The sequence below is a fragment of the Camelus bactrianus genome, chromosome 25 (genome assembly GCF_048773025.1).
Source record: "Camelus bactrianus isolate YW-2024 breed Bactrian camel chromosome 25, ASM4877302v1, whole genome shotgun sequence".
NCBI lineage: Eukaryota > Metazoa > Chordata > Mammalia > Artiodactyla > Camelidae > Camelus > Camelus bactrianus.
Window position 1 is genome coordinate 6,527,958 of NC_133563.1, and position 12,451 is coordinate 6,540,408.

At 43.2% G+C, this 12,451-nt stretch overlaps 1 long non-coding RNA gene across 1 annotated transcript; it reads right to left on the bottom strand.

The window, feature by feature from the left end:
- Window positions 1-5,841: 5,841 nt before the first annotated feature.
- On the bottom strand, window positions 5,842-8,255 carry LOC141574977 (uncharacterized). Its single transcript, XR_012502157.1, has 2 exons — window positions 6,158-8,255; window positions 5,842-6,069 (listed from the first exon to the last, which is right to left on the bottom strand). It is a non-coding gene; the product is annotated as an uncharacterized LOC141574977 (long non-coding RNA).
- Between the last annotated feature and the right edge of the window lie 4,196 nt (window positions 8,256-12,451).

Consider the following 12,451-nt stretch of genomic DNA (forward strand, 5'->3'; position numbering starts at 1 on the left):
AATGGATATAAAGGGGATAAGGAGACAGACCCAGTTCCAGCTGCTCATAAGGAGAAGATTAGGAAGGAAAGTGATGAAATCTAACAGAGCCAGCTAGAACAACCCCTCCCACCCTCCCCCACCAAGGGATCCCAGGTTTAGGAAACCGATGAGAGAGGCATGCTCTCACAGCTATGGGAAGAGAGTCCACAGTGAGAGCATCTGGAGAAACCACGTGCAGGGGGCTGCGGCTGCTCTCCCAAGTGGTTACAGAAATCGTGGGTAGATTTGAGAAGGGAAGATCCATCTGAAATACTTAGAAGAATCACAGGGTGAGTTTCAAGGTGGAACTGTTGTCATAAGTAAAGATGCAGGTGATACCACAAATGACAAATGCTGGAGAGGCTGCGGAGAAAAGGGAACCCTCCTATACTGCTTGGTGGGAATGCAGTTTGGTGTAGCCACTGTGAAAAACAGTATGGAGATTCCTCAAAAGGACATGCCCAAGAAATCCATTGAATTCACACAAAGAAGGGAACAGTGAAAATGAGACCTTTTAAAAAGGCAAGCAGGACAAAAACAGATCAGGCACAGGTTACATATTAGTCTAGTGGAACTATACCTACTCATTGCTTGGATTATCCACCTCCTGGCATGAAGATGAAAAACTTCTTTTTGAAAAGTGGATGCTGGAAAGATCCAGAAATCTTTGACTTCTTGATTGGTCATGAGGTACCCTCAAGAGAAAAATCTAGAGAGGAATAATAGAAAAATCCTAGTTTCTAAATTTTAATTTGCTTCATAGGACCTTGAATTAGGCTTGGTGACTGGGGCTGCCACTGTTGTAAATTTCTAAACGAGGCAAGACAGCAGGAACCATTTCAACATCCAGTCTCTAATGAAGGAAATGGTATTTATGGGTGGATTTCACTCCCACTGACCCACCCACTCTGACTATGTTAAACTAGTGCCATAAGTAACCTCTTTATGGAAGTGTCTCCCAACTGAGTTTAAGTTCATAGGTTATCGATTAAGGGAAAGTGCCCTGGATGGACTGGATGGCATTCTGATAAAGGTGAAACCCACCCGAGTGTTTCTGTCTGCCCTCATTCTCGCAGCCTCTACTGTGAACCTCGTGGCATTAATGAAGAGTTGTGGACGGAGAACTCGGCCAGGGATACCTGTGCTAGAAGGCAGGCATTTGAGTACGTTCCTCTAGAAGGTGATAATTTTCTCTAGAAGACAGTAACTGATAATCTTAGGTGTCTTATTAATTCTTTGGACTTATTAAACTAAGAGACTTTGGTTTGGATTAATTCACTTCAGAAGCACCAAAGGAATCACACACGTCTTTCACTTGAAGGAACCTCACCTGCAAGAACCTCTGAGAATCCTTTTAGCCCAGACTGAGCCATAGTACCAAAGACTCCCCAGCAAACTTCCAAAGCACATTTTGTCTTATGCTTTCCTGCTTTTCAACTCTCCTACCCTACCTCCTGTTCCCAGCCACTTTTTTTTTTAACATTTTTGTATTGAGTTATAGTCATTTTACAATGTTGTATCAAGTTCCAGTGTACAGCACAATTTTTCAGTTATATATGAACATATATATATTCGTCACATGTTTTTTCCCCCTGTGAGCTACCATAAGATCTTGTATATATTTCCCTGTGCTATACAGTGTAATCTTGCTTATCTGTTCTACATTTTGAAATCCCAGTCAGTCCCTTCCCACCCTCTTCCCCTTGGCAACCACAAGTTTGTATTCTATGTCTATGAGTCTGTTTCTGTTTTGTATTTATGGTTTGTTTTTGTTTTTATTTTTTTAGATTCCACATATGAGTGATCTCATATGGTATTTTTCTTTCTCTTTCTGTCTTACTTCACTTAGACTGACATTCTCCAGGAACATCCATGTTGCTGAAAATGGCGTTATGTTGTCGCTTTTTATGGCTGAGTAATATTCCATTGTATAAATATACCACATCTTTATCCAGTCATCTGTTGATGGACATTTAGGCTGTAGGCACATGAAAAAATGCTCAATATCACTAATTATCAGAGAAATGCAAATAAAAACTACATTGAGGTATCATCTCACAGCAGTAAGAATGGCCATCTTTCAAAAGTCCACAAATGACAAATGCTGGAGAGGCTGCGGAGAAAAGGAAACCCTCCTATACTGCTTGGTGGGAATGCAGTTTGGTGCAGCCACTGTGGAAAACAGTATGGAGATTCCTCAAAAGACTAAGGAATAGACTTACCGTATCACCCAGGAATCCCATTCCTGGGCATATACCCAGCCACTTTCTACTGGCCCCTGGCTCCCCAGGCTCCCTCAATGTGGTGCCCCCCATCCCTGTTTCTTTCCCTTCCTCTTTGCTTCCCTCTATGCCAACTGGCATAGATCAGTGCTGTCCAATATGGTAACCACGTGTGGCTACTGGACACTGGAAATGTGGTTCCTCTGAATTGAGATTTGCTTTAAGATTAAAATAACACTGGATTTTGAAGACTTAGCATGAAAAGACACCCTCAAAAATATCTCACTAGTAATTTTCATTTTGATAACATCTTGAAATGATAATATTTTTACAGACTGGGTTAAATATAATAATATATTAAAATGAATTTCACCTGTTCCCTCTACCTTTTTCGATGTGGCTACTAGAAATGTTTAAATTACATACATGATTCACATATTTCTGACATAGGTGTAGTGCCCTGGGCCCCAGGCATCTCAGTGCACCCTCTCCTATGCCTGATCCACTAAAGCAACCAAACCAACTTAACTTTTCTTCTTCTGGATAAGCATAGATTTCAGTGTTCTTAGTTGGAGAATTAGTTTGTAAATGAACCATATATATGGTGCTAAGGGCTGACTGTGCTTAGTTGGGGCTCTCACATATATTCGCTAAACACCTACCATGTATATGGATTTTACTGGACCAAGCGAGCATACTAAAGAAGCATCAAACAGCTAACGATCTAGTTGGATATCACCATTTGATGACAGTAATCTGAAATATTGACATATTTTCCTCTAAAGGAATGAGTCAAATAGGAATTCTAGCACAATGATAGAATAATGGAAACCATTTGTATTATGGTTATAGAGGAAGTTTCATGAAGCCTTTCAATTCATACCACATAGGTCTGCGTAATTCCAGCCCACTGCATTGGCAAGCAGTTGGGGAGATTTTTTTTTTTTTCTTTTTGTCCCTGACAAGAATTACAGGGTATGCGTTTCTCCGGTGTAACTAGCATCCTGAAGAAAGGTGAGTGACTTGAGCCAAGTTAGAAAAATAAAAACAAAATGTCAAAATACCTTCTAGTTTGTCTCTTCTGTTTGAGGACATGGCAGTCTGGGGGCTGTGCCTTGGCTGGTCTGCCCTGCTTCATGTCTAGCCACAGAAAAATAAGAGCAAAACCAATTAACCACGAGTCCCACTCAGAGAGGAAATACATTCTGAGAAAATGACTCTTCCTTTCCTTTTTTCCCTTCACTGAGGAAGCCAGTCATGTCAGTTCAAGGGGCCAAGGATAATTTCACTTATAAATCGTACATTTTGACCACGTGGATCTTAGCACAAATTAGGGATGGGATTTAGTTTCAATTCTCTTTCCTTTGGATTTGATTATTTTAAAAGAGGAATGTTTTCCTTGAAACATTTAGTATTTGCAGCCCAAATATTTTCTGCTCACTGCTGTCTACAGGGTTGCCTTTGGATATAAATGTTCCTAATAGATTATTGTTTGGGGTTTGAAATGCCCTTGTTTATCCCAAAATGTATATTTCCTTTCTCTTTCTACAGACACTATAGTCAATTTCTTTTCCAGCCCTTTTCATCTCATAGAAAACAAGTTTTATCGTTTGAAAGTATATCTTATGCCATAAAACCGGGTCAGTATTAAGAGGAGAGTGTAATCACATAGATCAGTACCAGACACACAGCGCAGGATTTAGAGTGGAGAAAGACGAGATCTCGTAGCCCCAGTAATGAAATGCAAAGAACAAAGCAGAGCCCAAGCTTTAGTGTGGAGACCTTATTTACTGGGATCTGTGCACTGGGACTGGGTTCCCTCCGTCCAGGGGCAGAAAGAACGGTGCTCTGTCTGTCTCCCAGGTTCTGACTCTAATCCGTCACTGATTTCTCTCCTCATCGTGACAGACGTGCCCAGCTGCGAACACACCCCCACTTCCTTGTGCCTCCTTGTTTTTATGGCCCACACTCTTCTCTCCACCTAACACGCTTGTCCCCACACCATTGACACCCTCCCTCCTTTCCTTTCTCATCCGTGCCTGCCAACCGACACATCCTCCCGTCTCCCCACGCAGACAGAAGCCCCCTTGAGGAGCCTTCCCTGATGCACCTTCCAACCACCTCCACCCTGATGCCCCAGGCAGAGGAAAGTGCCCCTTCATGCTCCCTCCTATTGCCCTGCATACAGACCCCACCATAGAACTTCTCTCTGGTTTGATTATTATTTGCTTATAGATCTGTCTCCTCCCTGGATGGTAAACTCTTCAGGTGAGGAACTGGGTCTTGTTCAACATATCAGTAGGGTCTAGTACAGCACCTCGAGCTAGCAATACTCAGCCAATAGTTTTGAATGAATAAAGGCAACTTTTTTTTTAATTGAAGTATTGTCAGTTTACAATGTTGTGTCAATTTCTGGTACACAGCATGGTGTTTCAGTCATACATGTACATACACATATTCCTTTTCATAGTCTTTTTCATTATAGGTTACTACAAGATGTTGAATATCGTTCCCTGTGCTGTACAGTAGAAACCTGTTGTTTATCTATTTTATATATAGTAGTTAGTATCTGCACATCCCAAACTCCCAATTTATCCCTTCCCATCTGCTTACCCCTCTGTTAACCATGAGTTTGTTTTCTATGTCTGTGAGTCTGTTTCTGTTTTGTAAGTAAGTTCACTTGTGTCTTTTTTAAGATTCCACATAAACGTGATATCATGTGGTATTTTTCTTTCTGGCTTACTTCATTTAGAATGACGATCTCCATCCATGTTGCAGCAAATAAGACAATATTCAATTAATGCTTTATGTGCTCAGGACTGTGATAGTACCGAAAGCAATCAGACAAAATCTCTTCCCTGTGGAGTCCAGAATCTCGAGAAGGTGCACACACCCAGCATCACGATGGAGCAGGTGATGACCGTGCTCTGGAGCTGCGGGAGTGGAGAGCAGGACACCCACGGTGGCCTAGAATAGCAGCCAGGCCACGATGTGAATGTTGGTTCACTCAGTGAGCATTGTGGGCCAGATGCTGATGTAGGGGCTGAGGATACATCAGAAAATGAAACAGACAGAATCCCTGCCCTCGTGGGGCTTGCTTCCTATCAGGGAGAGACAGATCAACAAGTTCAGACAACCCTCCAAGAAGGCACATGCCAGCCCAATGAGGGGAGCAGAGACACTGGATTTTGTTAATCTGCTTCTTCCTGCTACTTGTACCAACACAAGTATGAGCCAGCTGGTCAGCTGGCCGAAAAAATGGAAGACCTCTTCGCAAGCACCTCTGTGCCCACATTATTTGGAATTATCCTTGCTCCATTCACCCTCCCAAACAGCTGCTTCCCACTCCAACTCTCCTTCCCTTCTCCAGTCAGTTCTCCAGGTGACCAGCCCGCTCAGGTCAATTCACAGGCAATGTTGGGGTTTGGGCTGTGCAATGGCCGCTGGTCTTCATTTTCAGATTTTAGGCTCTGAATCAAGTAAGAAGTGGGTGTGGTGTGATGCTTGTGGCAAGCCTCCGGCTTATTTGTTTTGACGCATTTTGGAGCATCCCAGTGATCGCCACTGAGCATACCAAGATGAATGAATAAATCACTCATTCAGCCAACAAATATTTAATGAGCACCTACTAGAGTCCAGGCAGTAAGTCTGCCACTGGACATCCAATGGTGAGCAAAGCAGATGAGGTCCCCGCCCCACTGGAGGTTGCCGTGTAGGGGGAATTGCGAGTAATAAACACGGAAGGAGGGATGGGTGTAAACGAGAAAATACACATCAGTGGATTTGTCACACAAATGGCAGCTCCCTGGTCCCTGAGGAGCCCAACCTGGAAAAAGAGAAATAGTAGAGTCAGAAGAGCGGTCTCCCCCAACCCCCTCCTCTCCTTGAAGTGACGAACCCCCACGCATTCTTACGGCATCCTCTCCCTTCACAGAAGACCCGCTGCACTTCTTCCCATCAAAAGCTGAATCTTTGATTTGTGTCTCAGTCTCAGTCTTTTCTTACTCTCTCAGCCTGGGATAGCTTCCGCTCGCCTGCGTCTCCCAGCACATCAGCCCTCCTCCCGCCTCACAGCGGCGCTTCCCCAAGTGCAGTCTGCAGCAGTTGTTCTCTAACTCTGATGTATAATCAAGTCTCCTGGAGAATGTGATACTCCTCGTGGCCAGGGCACTCCCCAGACCAATTAAATTAGACTCTCTGGGGCTGAGACTTGGGTGATTTCAATGTGCAGCCAAGTTCAATAACCCGTGATTTATGTATACGTCAGTCCCCACATTCTTACCTCCCACTCCATCCCCACCTGTTTCTACCCCCACCGTTCCCCTGAAACTGCTTTTTAAAGGCGGTTATGAGTTCCCCTCTTCAATACCTTCCGGGTTTTTCACAGTATCTATCTTACTTGACATTTCTCTGCAACTTGGCTGCATTGACCTTCCTCTTTTCTTGAAACAATCTTCCTTTTGCTTTCATTGTACCATTTTCTCCTGACTTTCCTTCTGTTTCTCTGCTTTATGTCTTTTTGCCTCTTTTGCCCCACTTTTTCTTACTTTTTCCTCTTCTTTGCTTCTAGACTTGTGTGTTACTAGAGACAGCTTTCCCATCTCTGTCTACGCATTGTACATCTGCTCACAAGGTTTCAACAGCATCTTTTTGCTGAGGACCCTCAGACCACTCCAGGTGAGGCCTCTCTTCAGAGCACTTGGCTTCAGTCTTAACATATGAAACTGCCCACTGGAAATTCTCAAATGTAATATACTCAAGGTGAATTTATTATCCCCATACCCCCAACCCATAACATGCTTGCCAGCTATTTCCCCCAGTCTCCGAACCACCTTGTTAATTCTCTGTCTCAATGGCCAGAGCCACTTTCCCTCTAGACACCCACCAGAAACCCAGGGGTTGGCCATTTACCTCCTCATGTCTTCCCCCTACATTCAATCAGGTGTCAAGATCTGTGGAGTCTGCTCCCCTAACATCTCTCAAACCTGCCCCTCCTTGGCATCCCCTTCACCACCACGCTTTCCATTTCTTGTTGGGATTATCCTGCATGCTCTCTGTTTCATCCCCAGCCCTCTGATCTGTCCTCTCTGTGGCCACCAGAGTCATCTCTGTAAAATGCAAACCTACGCAACATCTTCAATGGCCCCTGGGTTATTTTAGGATACAGGTAAGCTGCTTCTCAAGGTTTTGCATTTCTCTCCAGCCCCATCTCTTGCTACAGCCATGCTGTAGTGCTTGTGGTTCCCCAGATGTACTACTCTGTCCCCAGAAGAGTGCCTTTTGTGCCTGTCTCTGCCAGGAACCCCTTTCACCCAGTTCTTTGTCTGGTTAAGTCTTACACATTCTGCAAGACTCAGATCAGTGCTTCCTTCAGGAGGACTTCTGTATCGGTTTGGATGTTTTCAGCTTCAATCAACAAAATCTCAAACTAGGTATTTAACACAGCATCACTTAGAGGTTGGTTATCCCCCTGCAGTTCCAGAGCTAGTTAATTTAGCAGCTGAGCTCCAGGCTGCCTTTTCTTTGTCTTGGCTTTCCCCATGTGATCTCAAAACGTGTACCTTGACTCCAAACATCAGATCCACACAAAATCACATCCAAAGGCAGAAAGAAAAAGGGGATTTTTCTTGGACATCTTTCTTTTTCATCGGAGGAGAAAATCTTTCCCAGCAGACTTTCCCTTCTGGTCGCATTAAGTAAGTCCAGGTCACTAGCTCACCCTTTACCAATCATTGGCAGAGGGTGAAGCATACTATGGTTTATCTGTGCCTGAGGGAGAAGTCCCTATTCTGTGAGTGCATTCTGCCTCATGTAGAACAAAGTTAAGGTTCTACTGGCAAGTATGCACAAGGGAAGTGGCGGCTGGGGAGGCTGCTGGCAGTTTTGGCCACGTTTCCTCTCCTAGAGTTCTTTGTGCTCACCACTCCCTCACCAGCATGAATTAGATGCTTTTCAGTACTCTGTCATTGTGCTTTCCAAATTGTATTGTAGTGTTGATTTAGTTATCTGTTTCCTTACACTGACCTCCATACAGTTTATTCATCTTTGAGTCCTCGACATCTAGCAAAGGCCTAGTGCATAGAAGGTGCTCAGTAAAAATTAATGTTTGAATGATGGAGTGGTTGGATTAATTAGTCAGTAAGATGTCCAGGACACTTCCTACATGGTTACATTAATACTAGTAATTTGGCCCATCTATATAGGGATAGAAAAAAATAGACTAATATATGACCATACAGTTTGTGCTGTTTGCTCCCTGCAATTTCCACCATTTTATTGCTTTTGTAACTCAACCCAATGGCTGGTTACCCTCTGCAGCAGCAACCAAGTGACCACTTTCTTCACTAAATACAGTCAATGTCTCTTGGCTCCCAAAAGGACCGTGCTGGGGTTGAGCCATTGTTTCTATTACTCCGTTAGTGCCTGCCAAGCCAGCAGGGATCAACACCATCTATCTTCAAGGAGGAGATATGTAAAATCACCGATAATGACCTGTGCAGCCCATCTTTGGGGTGGAACTTCAAAGGCAGGGTTTCTTTTTCTGGGTCAAGCTGACCTGTAACTTCCATCTTCTTCATACTAACCCCCATCTGTAGACGAACTGCATCATCTCTGCGAAGTGGCCAACAGCTTCTCATCTAGTGCCTTAGCAAATATTTATTGAGGGAGGTAGGGAATGAATCATTTAACTAACTTATGTGTAATCTTCAAAAACAGTCATAGCAGACAAGAGTTCTTATTTAAAAGGTATGTGCCACAGCGGAAACGCCTTTAAAAATAACCAACTTAGCAGCTTTTATCAATGTTGACATTCTGTTCGCAAACTAATTACCTGCTTATGTAACTGACCTTATTAAGGGATGTTGACACCTTCTTAAGTTATCTTTGGAAACCAAAATCAAACCCAAATATAATTATGATCTTGCCAGTTTCAAACACTGTCATTTTGATGTAGCCAAAATTCCCTATTGAATTCAGAAATCCAACTCAAATCCTTGAGGTGGAAATAGAGATGTGAATCAAATCAATAAATGAATAATGAATAAAATGGCCATTAACTAACTTAGACATGAAAATAAAAACAGAAGTGTCAACTGAAGCTCATCTTCCAACAGAGGATGAACATTAGTTGGTTGGTGGAAAATGTGTCTTTGGCATTTACATGGAAGATGGTTTCCCAGCAAACCAAAGAACAACAGAGCAATGTCACGTCAATAGTAAGCATTATCAGTAAGCATTATCTCTGGGGCAGAAATCATAGCCAGCGTACTGGAGGATCCCCTCAGCACAGTTAAAACGTCAAATAGAATGTTCTATTAGCAGTTAGGATCTATGAAAACAAAGTCATGGAATCATGCCCCAGACTGCCAGGCAGGAGTGTATCTTGACACAGGTCCCCTGGGAGGGACTTGTCAGATCAATGAGACCCAGATGTCAATCTAGCTATTAGGTGTGGCAACTCCCGCTGGATTAGGAACAGTCAGCAATCAGAAATGAGGCTTATTTGGCTCAAGATGTAAACCAACCTGTGAGACAAAGGAACAGAGCTACCAGCAAACATCAACACAGCCTATCACAGCAAACCAAAGGCTAATCTTGACTCTCCAAGGTCATAAACTCCTAGAGACTGGAAACAGCTAGATGGTGGCAATATTATTCAACTATAAAATTGTCAAGTGAAGATGAGCTTTAGAACTTATTTAATCCAAATTCCTCATTTGACTTAGGGAGAAATCAAGTTTGAAGAGGGGAAGGGACTTGCTAGTGGCACACGGCTCTCTCTGGGAGAGCTGGGACTGGACTCCCGCACCCCTAACTCCAGTGGAGGGCTCTTCCCACTGTAACTCTGTACATAAAGCTCCTACCACATTGCCTGTGTGCAGCTGGCTTTCAACACTGACGAACAAGACATGTCAACCAAGACTGTGTATTAACATGGGCAGATCCTGGTTTTGTGGGACTTAGCACATGTAATTGGGAGGAAGGGGCTTCTTTAGGAAAAAGAATACAAAATGAGGAATCTAAAATTTGGTATAAAAGTGAATGTTTCTTCAGACAGAGAAGAAAGGACAACACATTACAAATATGGCAAAGTTAACTAATAACACAAGTATCACAAAATCCATAAATGTAATATCATATTCTTATTAATTGCTTGCCTGATACTTCTCTATAATACTTTCTTGCCCCATAGTTTTTGGCTCTATACTTCTTGACTAACTCTTCATATAATAACAATTGTGTAGTCTTCTCTAGAGAGAAAATAGAAAATTTACTCTTTTTTTAAAATTTTTTTCTTTTTGGGGGGAGTGGGGAGGTAATTAGATTTATTTATAAATTTTTTTAAATGGAGGTACTGGGGATTGAACCCAGGACCTTGTGCATGCTAGGCACACACTCTACCACTGAGCTAGACCCTCCCCACACCAAATTTTTTTAACGGAGGTACTGGGGATTGAACTCAAGACCTTGTGCATGCTAAGCATGCACTCTACCACTGAGCTGTACCCACCCTCCCCACTCTTTCTTCTAAAACATTTTTTAAATTTATTACAAATAGTTTAGAAAAGTTACTTTGGGCTTCACAAGTTATTATTGGTGATTTTACATAAATTTTTAGGGTTTTCAAATCTGGAAGAACTCTAATTTATTTGCTTTCATAAATGAGCTGTAGGATTTCAGGGCATTTCCTGGCTAATCTTGAATACTTTTAGAATTCATAACACACATTCATCAGAGAAAATGTACTTTAAAACGGCTGCCATATCGTAACGAGCTACATAATTGTACAACAAATTACTCATATGCTCCACAATGATTCAAAGAGGAACATGTGCAGGAGTTCCGTTCAGAGGTACACTTGTTTCTTCAGGCTGTTTCTTGCATGCTGCTTTATCTGCAATCACCAGACTCCATCAGGACAAGATATATTAGATTCACAAAAACAGGATCTGAGAGGGGTGCAGAACACCCAACTTTGCATTCAGAATGGACTCACCGTTTCTAGTATTGCTACAGGTTTGTGTCCCACAAACACAAGAATTCAGATTAAATTCCATGTTATGAGATTCCCATCATAATATTTTAAAATGCAAAGGAGTGTTTATCAGTGTACAGCCTACACTATTGAAGTGTATATCTGACAGAAGAGGACTTCCATTTTGACAAAGAGTTGATGAGCCCTGGATTCTCCTATCAGGATTTTACACATCTGGTGATTCAAAGAATTCTTCACAGACTAGCATCTGTATACACTTCAAACCTTGTTACTTTCCACCTTCCTAGTGTCGGGGCTGGGCACTGAGGGACACACGTGTGACATGATACAGCCTCTGGCTCTGCACCTTCGTGTCACTTTGATGTGTCAGCACGTGAGCTGGGGAAGAATTTCTGGAAGTCATCTACCCTGGGGGCTGTAGCAATAACTCAACTATGCCTGCAAGTGGCTGAAAACCACATAGATAGATGCCACTGACCCAAACTAAAAAGACCTCCAAGTTTACCTTCTCTTAGCAACACCCCTAAATGTTCAGGCCGTGATAAAGTCACCTGACCCCAGGCAAAGTCAGAGAGAAAAGACAGTGCTCTGAATTGATTGCGGTTAAAACACCATTTTGAAAATTTTACAAAAACTTATAATCATGTGAACACAAAACTGGAGACCCTCCCACACCCCTGGAATGGGCCTCGTAAGTGAGGGCCCTTGATGCTTAAGCTTTATGAATGTCACGGATCTCGCGCCTCTGCCTGCTGGCCTTTGTGTCATCCCTGTGCAGAGGCAGGGTGACAGGCAGCAGAGTCAGCTTTAAATGTGAAGCACAAGATGGATCATGCGATCTTGTAGAAGGCATATTCGTTTGGCAGGGCTGCCATAAGAGAGCCGCACACCAAGTGTCTTAAAACGACAGAAATCTATTGGCTCACTGTTCTGCAGACGAGAAGTCTGAGATCAAGGTGCCAGCCGGACCGTGTTCTCTCCAGTGGCTCTAGGGAAGACTCCTTCCTTGCCTCTTCCGCCTTCTGGTGGCTCCCAGGGGCCCTCAGCGTGCTTGGCTTCTAGATGCACCATTCAGTCTCTGCCTGCAATGCTGAGTGTCTGTGGGCATCCGTCTGTGTCCTTTCTCCTATTTTCATAAGGGCCCCAGTCATACTGGCGGAGGGGCCCACCCGAGTCCAGCATGACTTCATCTTAACTAATTACACCTGCA